Source organism: Ambystoma mexicanum, chromosome 6q, assembly GCF_040938575.1.
Source record: "Ambystoma mexicanum isolate Mex_15411 chromosome 6q, UKY_AmexF1_1, whole genome shotgun sequence".
Classification (NCBI taxonomy): Eukaryota; Metazoa; Chordata; class Amphibia; order Caudata; family Ambystomatidae; genus Ambystoma; species Ambystoma mexicanum.
In genome coordinates this window covers 1,329,566,270-1,329,576,997 of record NC_090937.1, presented here as the reverse complement: position 1 = coordinate 1,329,576,997, position 10,728 = coordinate 1,329,566,270, and positions in this window count along the sequence as shown.

Below are 10,728 nucleotides of genomic sequence, written 5' to 3'. Positions count from 1 at the left end.
ATTTTTGTGTTTCTGGGTGCCACAGCGTAGTGCAGGTTCATTTTTCCACGCACGTGGTCTACGAGGGGTTGCGTGCACCTTATTTTCTGTTTTTGGGGTGCCTGTGCATTGCGTGACCCGTCATCTTTCCCCAGGGGTCACATACAGCCTTGCTAGAGCACTAGGGTACCGATTCCATCTAGTACCCTACCCATTTGACCCCCAATTGCCCAGGACAATAGTTTACTGCAACTCCCATACGCACAACAACATCAGTGCCATGGTTGGGAGGCGACCAAACGGTAAGGGTGGCAAAGATGGCCGAGCCTCAAGAGGTGGGCGTGGTGGGCACGGTAGGGGATGTGGCCGGGATTTGCAGGGTACCCCTAGCCCGCCATGTCTGGAGGACCAGTCAGGGTCACCCATGCCCCCCCCCATGGTTGAGGGAAACATGGCTGACACCATCTCTGCTCAGCCCTTGTTGGACCGGCCCATTGTGGCACCTGACCTGGCACAGGGTCACTCCCAGGCTGACTTCCAGGTTGCCAAGTCTAGGCCACGTGTGGCGGTGCAAGTTGGTGTCACCAGGCCACACTGATCAGGGGCAGCTATGTCATCTGCTGCCCCGAGTAGGCAGGGTGGGGAGCCTGCAGGGGCAGCTGCAGCTCCATCCACCCCAGCTGTGACTCTCCCAGCCAGGGCAGTGTTGGTCCCAGTCCATCTTGCTAACGTTCCCCCTGACTACGTCACACTTCAGCCAATGCCTGCTCAGTGTGCATTCCCACACTCCAACTACCCAGTCCACCGGTGCTCCTGCCCCTAGTGGCCAGAGTGGCGTAGGCCACTCAGGATCCCAAGCACCTTCCAAAAGAAAGAGGAAGAGTGCTCGTCCAGTACAGGCTGATACCCCAGACACAGCTACGCAGTCCAGCACGCCAAGGAAGCCTAGCTTCAATGATGCCGAACGTGATGCACTTGTGCAGTATGTGTCCACACATGACAGAGAAATGTTGATCACTTCAGGGTGCAAGACCACACCTGCTCGACGTCAGGCACACTGGCAGACCGTCGCGGACATCATAAGTGCCCTTGGATTTGTGAGGCGCACAGCTGGTGAGTGCTACAAGCGCTGGAATGACCTTAAGCGCAGGGCAAAGAAAAATCTGGCCTCAAGTCATGCCGCTACTCTGTTGACTGGAGGTGGGTCTCCACAAGAGGACATTGAACTCACTGTACATGAGTCTGTTGCTGGAACCTACGTCACAGAGGAACAGATCCAAGATGTGGGAGAACTGCCAGATTACGAGGCATTGTCCGGTGAGTGCACATGCATGTGTGTGTGATCCATGTGTATGTTGTGTCTGTGAGGGGTTCTGATTGAGTGCCAGGTGAGGGTGTGTGTGCCTGAGTGGTTTGGGTCACCCATGTGCTTCATCCAAAACATTCTGCGCCCCTGGATTTGGGTATTACAGTATCCCTTCTGCCCACAGTAGACATTTTGTGCAGTATCACGCCAGTTGCCCTTGAAGTGGCATCTTGCAACAACATTGTTCCGTATTTTTCAATGTTCATTCAGGCTGATTGTTTCAATTCCCACACTTTCACTACGCATTTCCCAGCCCTATTGTCAAACAATATGTGACATGCCTATGGTACATGCCATCTGTGTGATGACATGTGTCATGTATGTGGATTGGACATGCCACTCACAGGCCAATGTGTGATGGCACTGCTAGCCAGCATGCAGCTAATGTGTTGCTCTTCCATCTTGGTGTCATCAGTGTCTGACATTTTCCTCCCCTTCAAACTCAGTGACAGTGCAAGCATGGGAGGGTTATAGTCATGTGGGACATGTGTCAATCAAGTACTGGTTCTGTAGCTTGTCAGGCCTAATTGTGTACCATGGTGCTAATGCCTGTTTCCATGTTTTGTCTTTCATGTTTTTGCAGGGGATGACACACTTGATGCTGTTGAGGGTGAGGAGATGGTGCAGACCCAGGAGGGATCTCAGGCACGACCGGGCAGCAGTGGGGGACAGGGTGTGGTGGTGGGTGAGAACCCACTCTTGCTGCAGACCGTTCTCTCCAGGGGTGTCTCTGGGTGCACCTCCCCAGACCTCAATTCAGGTGTTGATTCGGGTGATGAGACCTATGTGGCTTCGCAATTAGGTGTTTCTGTAAGGGATTCTGTTCTGTACGACCCACCTGCACCAGGGGTACAGCCCACTATGGGGATGTCAGTGTTGATAGGTCCGCCTTTGGTGGTTACGGATGCAGGGCTGCACTCCGCAACATCTGATCCTATTCCTGGGCCAGCAGATCAGAGGGGGAATGCAGTCCTGCAGCCTCAGGCAGTGCCCACACAGCAAGGCACAGTTCGCCTTGCCCCAGACAGGTGTGGTGCCCGCCAACGCGGAGGCCGTACACCACCAGGCAATACCGCATGGGAGCAATCCATATACAGTATGGCAAACCAACAGGCAGCATCATCTGAGGTGATGGCTCAAGCAATGGAGAGGGTGGCCACTTCCATTGTCCCCCCAGAAAGGCAGATGGAGCAACTACAGCAGGCAACAGACTCCATTTGCCAATCACTCAGGGAGGACATGTTGGCGTCCAACAGGGACAGACGGGCGGCCCTGGACACTCTGCGGGAAGCCATTTCTTTAGAGTCCCAGGGCCAGAGGGAAGCCCTGAGGGTAGAAGTCCATCACCTCAGGCAGACTCTTGTGGACCTTGAGGCTTCCACAGTCACGAGGATAGAACAGCTGCTGGAGTGGGTCACACGTACACTCTCAGCAGAGATGCAGGCAACTCGGAAGGAGGTCCGGGCATCACGTCAGGTGGTGCATGGGGATCTCCGCACCATATTCCTCCAGAACGAGACCTTCCACACCCGCATGCTTGCTGCCATAGAGGACCAGACTAGGGCTTTGCGTGGGCTGCCTCCCATAGCACCACCACCTCCTGTGGCGGCAGCAGCACAGAGTGATGAGAGCGACCACAGCGATTCTGAATCTCTCACGATAGCGTAGCCGTGCAGTCCATGAGCCCATGGAGGTGTTTTTTTTCGCAACATCCACACAGGTGGCTGTTGGTGTGCACCCTGTCCTCGGACCTCCTGGGTGGCCTCCCCCGCCCCCCCTGGCACCCACATGGCCATTTTTTATTTTTTGTTACAGTGTGTTGCCTTGTGTGCCTCCCGTGGGCATCCACTGTATTCCGGCTGGGCACATGCAGGCTTGTCCTGAGTTTGGGTTAGATGCTTGGTTCGTGAGACACACACCCCTCCTGCTTCCTGTTTCCATGGGCTTGCAAAGGGTGTGCCCAAGTGACAGTGACTTACACAGTGACATTGGACTCCCATGACATGTGTGGGCAGTCTGTAGTCAATACTGTGTATACATTCCTAGTGCATATTGTTGTAGTATTGTACACTGCATGGTGTATTGATGTGTGCTTGTGCATCCATGTCTCCCTCCTGATTTGCAGGTTCATTCCTCATGTCTTCACAAGGCTGTCTACTTTGGAGATGGAGTTCATGTTGTAAGCAGTGCACTTCCAGATTTGCGTGGCACCAACACTGTACAGTTGGAAGTGGTCGATGTGCTAGCATCACCAGGTTGTAAGACTACGTATCCTTTAACTCAGTACTGTCATGTGAATGCTATGTTTGGGGTTGGGTATCTGCATTGTAGTGTGGTAAGTATTTGGTCATGTGTGTTGTCAGTTCTACATTAATGGGAGCATATTGTGTGTGGCCAGTTTCCATTCGGGACACTGTACTTTGTGAAACTTGTGTCATGTTTTGGGGATTCCTTTGTTTGCTCTCACATAGCATGACATGCCATGGTGTGTTGGGTGGCAGTGCTGGGGAGGGGTTGGGTCACATGGCACTGTTGTCATGTTGTATCTTGCAAGGGGGTAATGATTTTAGCAGCATAGAAGTGTGTCTTTTGATGACACAGCATTGGTGGTGTTTGTGTAGGTAGGTGTTTATGTAGGTAGGGATGTGTGTTTGTGTAGGTAGGGATGCACACAATGGAACACTTCCAGGTGAACAATCTCAGGCTGGTATGGTTGTGACAGTTGACTGTCACTTGACTCATCATCATTGATAGTCAGCTGGTATGTGCCAGGTTTCCCTGCGATATTCGCACTTGCACTGCGATTTTCGCTCTTTCACTGCGAATCGCACGTTTTCGCACGCTTGCGCCGAAATTTTCAGCACACATTAATTCCATGAATCAGCCTGTCAAAGTCGAATTAAATGAGGCTAGTGAACAGGAGAAAAAGTTAAGAGCAGAACTGTAGGTATGTCAAAAAGACACGCAATAAAAATATAATGAATTCGACACCCAATTGTCTTAAAGGAGAAAACAGTTTGAGGACAGTGAACAAGAATTAAAACACCTGAAAGGGTTGGTAAGTCACATTAGACAAGACAAATAGGAGGCTATTTTAGAGATGCAAGTTTTACAAAGAGAGAATCTAGAGAAAGAAGGTGAGCTCCAGACTGTTGAACAAGAGATAACTAAAATGTTTCAAGAAAGGGACAAGCGAGACAAAGAGTTTAATGAATGTCAAATACAGATGAGCGATATGCAAAATGTGATTAATAAAATGGGCGATGAAAACAGACTCCTTAAAAAGTGCAAATATTTGGAACAGCAGATATGCGATTTCAGGTCTCAGAACAAGCGACAGAGCACCACATTCAATGGGATTGAGGTGAACTGCATTTCTACACTGGGAAATAGCGTCCAGGTGACTGTGCCGGTGCCTGGACTTGTTTGCAGTGTATTTGGGGGGTTTGACTCCCCCATTGGGGGTTACCACCAATCCCATACACCTGAGACAAGAGTTGAACCACAAAGTAATGCAATTCCAAATATAGTGCCAGGTAGCCCTATCAAGATAATGAAGTCAATCAAGGCCCTGATCAAACCGTTCAAAAAGGAGGGGAGTTATGTATAGAGGACCACTTAGAAGCGGTGCACAATTTATTTAAAGCTCTAAACATACCCAAGGAACAATACAGATGAATACTTTCACTTAACTCTGGATGCTCCCACAGCAAGCATCATCAGAGGATTGAATGACCAGGAGAATATGTCATGGACAGAATTTGAAAAAGAGGTTAGGCATCATTTTTCTCCATTCCAGTCATTGCAGGATGCAAAGAAAGCTGGGCCAAATACATCACCTTGCCAATTTCTTCAAGACTTAAAAAGAGCCTTTTCTCATTTTGATGTATCTTTTAATCCCAATTCCAATGAGTTTAAGACTGCTTATTTTTATGGTTTGCAGAAAGACATTATATCACAGTTAATTTACAAGTTTGATCATGAGAAGTCCCTTTAATGGATTGTGCACCAAAGTATCAAACTTTATGAGGTGCTCTACTGTCAGGGTAGAGAGGGAGATAAAATGAAAGAAACAAGATCAAAATCTAAAGAATCCTCAGCAACAATAATGGAGATCAGGTTGGATAAAATGTCACTTGAGTCCGCTCAAAATTCAGGCAAAAATAATATGACACCCGAACAGAGGGGTACTCCACAGAGGTTGCCGCCCTTGGCACCAATGTTTCAGTCACATAATGCAAGTAATAGAATTACATTAGCCCTAGGAGACAGACCCCGGGTAGGATATCGCCCTGATATGTCAAGTATGAACAACATTCAGAGACAAAATCAAGATCAAAGAAGTAATAGTCCATACCAGACATTGGGGACACAGAGCAGATTTGACCCCAACAACATGAAATATGGTAACCAGGAAAGACCACGGTATGTGGATCAATTTATTGAAAATGGTAATCAGCATAGGGAACAGTACTCACAAAATGAGAGACAGAACATGAGGCAAAATATGAAATATGCTCCACGTCAATACAATCAATCACCGCCACCAGGGGATCACAACCAAAGAATGGCTACATCCCGCTCCCCACCTCATATGAATCAAGAGTTCAGAAACAATTCAAATAGGAGCCAAACCCCTGAGAGATATCAGAACAGATTTAACCAGGGGGAGAACAACCGATACTGGCCTAGGCCACAAAGAGAAGATTCTAGAGAAATTGACAGGTTTCAATGTCTTCAGGCCCAGGTAAAAATGTTGGCTGAACACATAGGGACACACTGCACAGTTCAAAAACAGTCATCAAATGAGGGGGCAGAAGATAATAGAAGTGACCTGCTGGCTTCTAATAATAAGTGACTAAATATTCATGACACCTTCACTGATAAAAAGACAGATTCCCACAAGCAGGTTTTGCATAATGACCCTGAGCTGCTTGATGATGTAAACATGAAAATACCTGCAAATGAACATGAGGCAGGAATTGCAACCGCATTTAAAAAAGAGGTTTGGTTTAACCTAGCGTTGAATCAAACGTTGGAAGTCTGTACAATTGAAAAAGGAAAAGGAGAAAAACATAAAGTTCCAAAGGAACAAAGAGAGAGATTTAAGAAAGACAATTTATGCAATGATAAAATAACTGATGAGGGAGTAGATGTGAATGTTAGAACACCCTCCCTAGACAATCAAGATGCTAATAAAATGAAGACAGGAAAAATAAGTACTAAGAAGGAGGGCACAAATCAGTCACCTGAAGAGTTTTTTGAGCCCCATATTTTTGAGGAAATCAAAAAGGCTGATATCATGCTAAATACCAATAAATGTCCAGAATTAGAAAACGACAACCTATCATGCGATTTTGTAAGCATGTTCAGTTGGAGAATTGCAGTGTGAACTCTGATGATCCCCATGCAGAGGGGCAACAGTGACCACACTCCAAATGGTCTCTGAAGATGGATACATGGGCAAGGTTTATCAAAAGGAAATAGAAAAAAAAGAAGGGGAAAATGTTCTTTCATTTACCGATGTGCTCAGCCAAGAGTGAGATGGGTCTGGGAAAAGTGAGTCCTGAAATTAGTAAAAATTCACACTTTTTGTGTGTATTGGGGGAAGTTGAGGACAGATATTATGCTCCCATTACTGTGGAAGAGAAGTGCAATATGTTTGCAATGATTGACACAGGTGCACGGCCACAATTATGTCCAAAGAATTGGTAAAAAGTATCAATGAGGGGAGATCCCCACAGAATCAGATCAAAGTGAGACAAAATGAAGGCCCAGTACATAACTTTAATAGTGAGGAGGTGCCTATTGAGGGTGTCACTGAAGTTGACATAAACATAGGAAAACACAGAATGAAACAGGAAGTATTGATCACATCGATTTCTGAAATTCCATGCTTGATGGGAACAGATTGCCTGAAAATATTGTCTCTTCTCATTGATAGAGTGAATGGGGTCCTGCGGTCATTAACCAAAAAACCATTAAGGCCTAGGAAAATAAAGTCACAAAACAGCAGTGTAAATGAATGCCATAATGTTGCTAAGTCAAATGACGCAGTGGAAGTGCATCTCCAGAATAGCTGTGTGCTTAGTGTCACTGTTATTTTCATGTGTCAGGACAAAATGCAAAGTGAAAAAGAAAAACAATCTGTGCAGATTTATTTGGATCCTAGGAAGAAATGGCAAACTGAAATATATGAACACACATTGCGCTTCTATTTAAAAGAAGAGAAGTGCAAACAAAACACCATCCCTAAAGCAGATACAGAAAAACATATCACAGCCCTTGCTGAAATACATATGGAAGATGAGAAGCCATGGATTCATGATGGTATAAATGGCCATTCTGAAGTGATAAAAGCCACTTTGGCACTTGAACAGGAAAGGACTTTTATTAATGAGAAATTACTTCAGAGAATAATTGAAAGGGAGGAGATCCCGAAGTTTAGAATTAAAAACTAATAATCCAGATTTTGAAAATCGAATTGTAGGAAGGTGCATGATAAAGATTAATGTTGGACAAAAAACCATCTACCACAATGTGTGGATAGTGAGTGGAATACAAAATGATGTTTACCTGGGCAATGATATAATGCATAGGATGTGTATAGTGTTTGATTTCCTTAACCAAAAAGTATGGTCCTGGCTAGGTGGGCCTGCGCCCGAATTTGAAGACAAAAGAAAGGCTTATCATTGTGCACAATTGGTGCCATATGCCATTGAACTATAGGTGAAGAAGGATATTACTATCCCTGCATTCACCAGGCAGATTGCTATAACACTAAAATGCAAAGATGGACATCAAATGAAGGATTCCGATGCAATTGTGTGCTTGAATGAGTCCATGAGAAAGCAAGGGCTGGATTTTGAATATACCCCATTGGTAGATATTGGGGAGGGGCCCGTCAAAATAATGGTGGATAATAAAGGGTGTCAAGATGTTCATTTAGAAGATAATTCTGTGCTAGGAATGGCAATACAAAAATCACATTATACTGAAGATTTCAACAATATGGTGATTGGAAATATCACTTAGAGATATTTAAATGCACAGGGTGTGTTGCCACAGTACCTGGATTCTCAACCCAAAGGGATGTTCAAAATTCAGTCTGTGTACCCTTATGATTCCAATGAGACAGTGTGCTGTCACCAAGAGGATTGTATATTATTTGATTTAAATGAAAATGAAACAGGAAATAAGCACATTTAAATGGAGGTTAATATGCCAAAATATTTAAAAGTGGCAACTCTGCAGAGAGATACAGCCACACAGTTGGAGGAAAGCACAGAGGTTTCTCCATTGGAGGATTTCCCAGAATCTTCAAAAATAGTAGAGGAGCAGATTCTGTTAGCAGATGCCTGTGATAGCGAAGAGGATAAGAATGAATTGAGAAATATATTTATGGAATTTAAGGACGTTTTTGCCAAAGACGAATATGATTGCGGCCTAACTGATTTACATGTTGCCACATTACCAGAGAGGTGTGGTAGAAATCCAGTATTTGTGTGCCAATATTGATTGCCACTGGCATGCTTGGAGTCATTGTCAGAGATAATTAAAAACTTGGAGTCTAGGGGAATTATCAGACCCATTCATAGTACCTCCAACACTCCATTTTTGGGTGTATTAAAGCCAAATGGTCAATGGCATCTGTGTGCAGACCTGAGGGAATTAAATAAAAGAGTGCCAGTGTCTAGATGGGCACTTCCATTCATTGATCAAGGCCTTGCTCAGGTGCATGGGTCAAAGGTATTTACCACGTTAGATCTTACATGTGGGTACTGGTGTGTGTCATTGGCAAAAGATATTCAGAATTTGTATGCATTTTCATTTGATAAGACGCAATATGGTTGGTCCAGAAAACCATTTGGGTATGTCAATAGTGGGAGCGAATTCGGCATATTTTTGAGAAAAGCTATGCCAGATGCGGCAGAAAGAGGGACCATAGTTTATGTGGATGATGTCCTGATAAAAAATGAAAGTCTAAAAAGTCATTTTGATGAAATTAGACATGTACTTGACCAATTGCAGAAGGCGGGTGCCAAAGTATATTTACAGAAAGCCCAATGGTGCAAGAAAAAGGAGCATTTCTTAGGCCATGAAGTAACTGAACATGGGTTAAATCCACAAAATAAAAAGGTGGAGGCCATATAGAAATTGAAAGATCCTAAAACATGAAAGGTTTAAAAAGTATTTTAGGAATGACAGGATATAACAGGAAATGTATTGTAAGTTATGCTGAAATCACTCAACCATTGACTAAACTATTGAAGCTGAATATACCCTGGAAATGGGAAAAGGAGCAATCTGAGGCAGTTGCTAAATTAAAGGAATGTCTCATAAAGACACCATGCCTGGCCTATCCGATAAAGAATAAAGATGTTTTTGTAGAAATAGGATTCACTGAGAAGTGTATGTCAGCAGTGTTATCTCAAAAACATGATCTGAATCATAAAACTCTTGCATATGCAAGTAAGGCATTTTCTCAGGTTGAAACTAAATTCGGTGAATGTGAAAAATGAAAAAACCCTTCTGACCACTGTATGGGCATTGCAACATTTTTGTCCCCTTGTTCAAGGGGAAAAGGTGATCATTGAGACAAATTATCAACCATTGCAGTTTTTACAGAGTAAAAGGATTAGATCAGGCAATCTAGCACAGTCCAGAATTACTTCATGGACATTGGCATTGTAGGGTGTCCCTGTAGAAGTGAGATATGGGCAGAATAAAAAGAGCCCAATTGCTCAAGGGTTAGCAGATCTACATGACTGTGCAGCTGAGTGTTTCTCAGATGAGGTAGAGGTGGAGTCCAGTTTGCAGGAGTTTGAACAATCACCACATAAAGCTTTTAATGAAAGTACATGCAAGGAATTGCCAATTGTGTATGTCGACGGGTGTGCTTTTCACATTGAAAATGACAGCAATAAACAGTTGGTGTCAGGTATAGGAAATCTCTGGTTGAGATATGAGGACATTCCGAGTATAGGAATGAGAATTGGGGCGAGGAGAAGTCAGATAGCAGAGTTAGCAGCCATTTATAGAGCAATTACTACTGCAGTTGATAACAAATTCAGTGAAATTGTCCTGACTTTGTAGAATATTTACCTGGCTGGAAAGCAAGATGCATGCTCACATATAACAAAAAGCCCCCCAAACATGGGAAAATGATTCAAGCCATAGACAAATTAGTGTCAGAGAATGATTTAACACTATACTGGAGAAAGATTTGTGGACACCATGAGAGGATAAGGAGGGAAATGATAGAGCAGCTCAATTGGCCAAGATTGAGGCTTTTATTGGAGAATTGTTGCCTATTTAACACCTAATAGGTGAAATACAATTAGATGCAGTTACTAGCTCTAAATCTGCAAAAGAAGTTGAAC